At 43.0% G+C, this 6,000-nt stretch overlaps 1 long non-coding RNA gene across 2 annotated transcripts in view; it reads left to right on the forward strand.

Moving 5' to 3' along the window:
- LOC143435359 (uncharacterized) overlaps positions 1-1,340 on the forward strand; it is a 43,872-nt gene extending 42,532 nt beyond the window's left edge. The window contains exons 3-4 of one of the 2 annotated variants that reach the window (XR_013105596.1): positions 846-1,000; positions 1,134-1,340. This is a non-coding gene — a long non-coding RNA (uncharacterized LOC143435359). Of the gene's footprint in view, positions 1-845 lie in introns of both variants that reach the window. The other variant, XR_013105595.1, reaches the window with a different exon arrangement.
- The last annotated feature ends 4,660 nt before the right edge of the window (positions 1,341-6,000 follow it).

Genomic DNA, 6,000 nt, shown 5'->3' on the forward strand with positions numbered 1-6,000 from the left:
TTAGAAAAATTTCATACAGGTGTAACAACTTGTCAGACAATTTTACAGTCTGAAACTGAAGCCCAGATGATAAAATGTCAGTGCTGGGTGTGACCATACCTTGACTGAGTCTGCTTAGATGTGTGTGGTGGTTTGAATAAGTTTGGCTTCTATAAACGCATGTGTGTGAATGCTTGGCCAATAGGGAGTGGCACTATTAGGAGGTTTGGCTTTGTTGGAGTAGGTGTGACCTTGTTGGAGTAGGTGTGGTTTTGGTGGAGGAAGTGTGTCACTGTGGGGTTTGCTTTGAGGTCTCTTATGGTTAAGCTGTGCCTGGTGTGGAAATTCAGTCTCTGTAACTTTAATTTTTTCAAAGCTGACTTTTAATGATGCTTAACTTAATGATACTTAATGCTTTAACCTCCCTTCTTGCCCATCACTCACCACAGAGAGTGAAAAAGAAAGAATATGGGGGAAGTAAACTTGTTTAGAAATGGTTCTTTGGAGCAAATCCCATCTGCACTGTCAAAAAATTAGCAGTTCAGTTTAGTAGTGGCAGTTCTATACACTCGCAAATGCTTCACGGATGTACCAGCAGTTCAGTTCATTAGTGTCAGGATCGCAATAAAAGTGGCACAACCTAGCAGAAACAGCCAGGCCTCAGCTGGATTGACACTAGTGAGCAGGCGGGACCAGGGCCAATAGGAACTCGAGGAGTTCATGGCTGTGCCTCTCAGCAAAGTGAAGATTAGCAAAGACCCGAGACCAACAACTGTTGCAGCTAGCTCTACAAGCAAGCCCAAATTCCCATCACTGTCCAGTTGAGTGCTATTATACTCCCTCCAAACATCATGTGTCCTCCACAGGTCTTCCCTCTGCACAGTCCGTCTTTCTCAGCTGGCATCAGTCTGTGAATCAGCCTGATACCTTGGAAGCAGCAAGAAACTGCAGCATACCACCAGAAGGTTTTTGGTGTGTTTCTCTGTATGGAGTCTTGACAACTGGAGCTCAACTACGAAATGTAAGGCAGACCAATATATGTGCGTCATTAGCAAAGAATCCTTCATCCCGTGTCCTTTCACGTGCTTGCTTTAGCCGAACACCCTTTTACCTGTGTCTGCTTCAGCAAAACCTTCCTTCATGCATTTGCCCAGGCAAAACTCCATCCAACACAAGTTCCCAAAGAACTTTAAGTTTCCATTTCAAGTCTCCTCCTGGCTGCCTTCAGATCAAGATGAAGAGCTCTCAGCTTCTCCAGCATCATGTCTACCTGGATGCTGCCCTGCTTCCCACCATAATGATAATGGATTGAGCCTCTGGAGCTATAAGGCAAGCCCAAATAAATGTCTGTCTTTATAAGAGTTGCCTTGGTCATGGTGTTCCTTCACAGTAATAAAACCCTAACTAATAAAATGTGCATGTCCTTGAACCTTTGGATAAAGTTTAATCTTATTATTTTAGGACCCTAGAAGATACACTAGGGAGAGTCAGTGAGTATCTCTTTCCTCTTCCCAGTGTGTCCACATTGAATAAATCTTGTTTTTATTCTTTCTATTATTAAAAACAATATTAAGGAAAAGGATGCACGGATAAATCATTGTGGATGTAATGTTTTATGCATGGGAATTTAACATATATGCCTAGAGAATTATTAAACATCTGTTCAGGAAATATGTACTGCTTAGGTTGTACATTATGTAGGGAAAATATTGTTGAATTTCTAGTTGGCATTGCATATAAAGTGTGCTGAAATCTGTGATTAAAGGCTGACATCGGATAGAATATCATAACATAAATGAGCAAATGAATGCAATGTATTATAGAAGAATAGCTTGGGATTGAGAAATACCTTACTTAAAAACATGAAGCCCAAAGTACTGAAGTGAAAAATTGATATCTTTATAACATAAAATTAAAAGTTTTAATTAAGAGTTTTAGTTTGGCCAAGTATACCAAAGAACAAAGACACAGATTCGGAAAACAGAAAACTAACAACAAGCAGCAATCAGTAAATAAGTCTAACATAAGTTGATAAAACCTATTTATTAAACATCATAACTTTGTATTGAATTATATAAAACAAGAAATGTCAAATTGATGTAACTAGTTGAAAAACAGTTTGATATTACTGTTTGATTATAAAGTTGGACATCATTAAAATCACGACTCTTTGATTCTGTGCCTTATGTAAATAACCAAGAGAAATCTAGGACTTGTGTAGATGTTTAACCAGAGGCATTTAAATTATCCATAGTAGTGCTACCCACTGGGAAAAAAATGAAAAACACAGTGTAAGTGTCGAGTGTTCAGATAGTCACATCAATTAGACTGACATATGGTCAAAATGAAGGAATTCCAGTTGTATGAGTCTTAGCAACATAATAAAATATTAGGTAAGAAAATGAATTCCTACATAGTATCTTTATAAAAATAAAAAATTAGTCTTTATTTTAAATAACTATACTAAATGTATGTAAAAGTAAACATAACAAAACATTTGCAATCCTACTAGACATAAAAATGTTAGTGGACATTGGTGAGTAAGATTCTGGGTGATTCAGTCAAAGATAGTTTATATATCTAGGTTGGGTATTGGGTTACACTTCTGATTGAGCATTACCAAACTTATAAAGCCTTTGATTAACATTTTAAAAAATGTATAAAAACAAAAAGGAGGAGGGGGAATGGGATAGGGCTTTCTAGGGAGGGGAAATGGGGAAAGAGGATGGCATTTGAAATGTAAATAAAATATAAAATAAATAAAGAAAAAGAAAAAAAAGATTCTGGGTGATTGCTCTCTGGATGAAGTGAACGGTAGTGGGTACTATTGTAGAGTGAAAAATTATAAAGGCCATTTTATGAAATATGTGTAGATTTTTTGCCTTACAGAACTGAAAATAAGATTTCAGGCCTTCACATTCCAGGTGAAGGACACTTGCTGGATTACATTCCTCAAGCCTAGCCCAAGGCAGGAAGACATTCCTGATTACAGATAAAGATGCTACCACCTAGGTGGGGCCCTAGCCCTATAGCCGGAAAAAGTAAAGATAGCAATCTGAAATGGCCGGATAGGGCACAATGGCATGGTAAAAACCACATTTTTGAGAAGAATGCAGGGCGATTTCCACATGACACTAATCATTTAGAGTGAATACCTCTGAATTGTTCCACTGTTTTCATGTTTTGTATCTTTAACAACCCCATCCCACTCCCCTGGTTTGTGGTTTTTCCCTTTAAAACCCTCCAAGGACTGGCCGAGGGGGTCGGACCTTGACTCCAGCGCGAGTACCTGGTCAGACCGCTGGCTGCCAGCTCTTTCCCTAATAAACCTCTGCTGATTGCATCCAGGTATGGTTTCTTGTGATCTTTGGGTGGTCGCGATTCCGGAGGCTTGAGGAAGGGTCTCCCGAGTATGGGGGTCTTCACTATAAAATTTTGGTGGAGATCATTATTTATGTGTAGGGTTAAATGGGGTTCTGAGTTGGCTCTGCCACAAGGCTCTGGCTGCTCAGGGAGGTGGGAGTTTTGACTGTGCTTACCCCATGCTGGTACCTGGGGTGTCCTGCTATGGGAAGCTGCAGGATACTGCTCCAGGGGTGGGGGTGGGTGAGAGTGCAGTTTGAGGTCCCAGGGACAGCCAGAGCTGGCTCAGGGGTCCCTGGGCCTGCAGGGATACCAGGGCCATCTTGTTCGCAGGCTCTTGGACAACCAGGAGCTGCTAGGAGCAAGAAGAGCTGAGAACTGGGGGCCCTGTGGGCTGGATCTAGCTCTGGGCCAAAGGGGGAAGTGGGGTGGGGGCAGCTTCAGCTGAGTCTGGGGGTGGGAGGGTGAGTTCTTGGCTTGTTCGTTGGTGGCTGGCTTGGCTTGGTGGAGGCTGTGGCTGGGAGTGCTGAGAGGCCTTCTGCAGGAGATTAGACAGCTGGCTCTTTAGGTAAAGACTTTCTCCATTGTTCCCCATGGTGGATCCAGATGAAAAGAGACAGTTCATGGTTTTGAGACATTTATTGTCATGGCGGAGAGTAGACGAGTAAAACTTTACCCCAGTTTCTCAGGGCAAGCCTGAGGTTAAATACCTTTTGCAGGGAGGAGTGTGTGGGAAGGAAAGTTTAATTGGCTACGCCCTTCAGACTTTTAGGTACCTCATTAAAATGGAGGTCTGTCTTGAGGCTTGGTAACCATAGGTCACATCCTCTACCTGTGGAGGGGATTGGGGTGTTGCCCTTATGTGACTGGTAGCCACAAATCTATGGAAGGCTTCGGCCTCATGTCAGGAGCCTGGTGTCTGGGAGGGTGGCAAAAACACCTTCCGTCCCTCAGGGTCACCGGAGTTTCTAGCCTGTGCTCAACCAGGAACCAGGCTGCCTTTCACAGTCCTACATCTATGTAGGTTTTTGTTTGGGTGTTTTGTTTCTCCAGTAATTTATTATGCTATTTATTAATCATTAGCTGTTCAGCAAGCCCTGGGGCTCCATCTGTTTCAACCTCTCCATCGCTAGGAATATAGGCATGAGCTACTGTGCCTGGGTTTTCAACTTAAAACTTTTTTTTTTTTTTTTTGATAGTGTTGTTTAAGACGGTCCTCAAAGTCAAACAACCACCATCTTGTGGGAGGGGGCATTCAGCTGTGCTGGATTGCAAGGACCATCCTAGCTGGCTTGTTGACTGCTTCCATCTTCTCAGAGGAGCCTGAAGTGCGAGGAAACCCTCCCCTTAGCATTCAACCACCTTCTATTACCTGTTGTGTAGAACTTGGCCCCAGCTGTATGCTTCCTCAGGGAGGAACCAGAGTACACAGCCCAGGGAAGACTAGGAAATGCAGACTCCATCGATGTGGCTAGGAGACACTCATTAGTCCTGCTTGGTAAAGACTTTCCAGAGAGGCCTGTTTGGGCAATTACCCATGCTCCAGTAAATAACCCCTCATCTGTGTTCTGTAAGTAAGCCTAATAGACTCATTATTGGTAGAATTGTCAAGTGGTTTGTCATTAGGACCTTATGAGGAGGGGTAGACATTGCTATGTCTCCTTCAGGGAAGGAACTTTAGCAACATGTGGCATAGTTGGCAGGACACGACACAACTGAGGATGAGTTTAGGAGGGTCAATAGAACTGGCCCTTGTGTGAGTGAGGACGAACAACTGAAGCAAAGTTTCATGAGGACAGGGTGTTTGCAGAGATCTGGGCACGATGATCTGTTCCTACAGTGCTTCTCTGGAGGCAGTGGCAGGTAAATGGACATCGAGATATGTAACTAGGATGAGGCCATGTGGGCAGGGGGTTGTCTGTGGAGGAAATCTTAGAATGGTAGCCTTCTAGGTATGGTGTGGCATGCAGTATGTGGTGATGATTTGAGAGTAACCAAAGGTCTGGAACAGGAATTGTAAACTCACACCAGGGGCAGAGGTATCAGCAGGCAGCTGTAGAGGTAACCTAGCCATCGACATAAGCAGCAAGAAATCTACCTTAGGTTAAGGCAGCATCCTGGAGGGAGACTGCAAGTGTAAAGGAGAAGTTGCAGCAATGAAAAGATATGAGGCTGGCATTTTCAGTAGGTAAGTCTCCAACTTAGCTTAGTAGGTAGATTTAGATAAAGGGGAAGGAGAAATAGAGGTGTTTGCTAGAATGCCACTTTTTATGACCAGGGTCCAACCCCTAAACCTGAAACCCATGAAAGGTATCACATAGTGATGAAGAAGGGGCATCCAAAGGCAAACAAAGAAAAGTCTAAACTTTTAGACACAGAAAGGAAAAACCATGAGTCAGCATGCAGATGGGAGTCTTAGCGGTGGGCAAGACAGACCATGGTAGTCCAAAAATATTCAACAACGGGATTGCTTGAATTAGAGAAAAGCTTTAAACAAACAGTGAAACCGATGGATATGGGGGCAGATGGGGTCAGTCAATGCTTCTGAAGAAGAGAAACTGAGTAATAGAACCACACATCCTCCCTTGAGACACAAGTAGCAGAATCTGAGGTGGTACAAGGAGAGTCAGACCCTGAAGAACAGGTATAAAGGAGCCA

This window comes from Arvicanthis niloticus, chromosome 21 (genome assembly GCF_011762505.2).
Source record: "Arvicanthis niloticus isolate mArvNil1 chromosome 21, mArvNil1.pat.X, whole genome shotgun sequence".
Lineage (NCBI taxonomy): Eukaryota > Metazoa > Chordata > Mammalia > Rodentia > Muridae > Arvicanthis > Arvicanthis niloticus.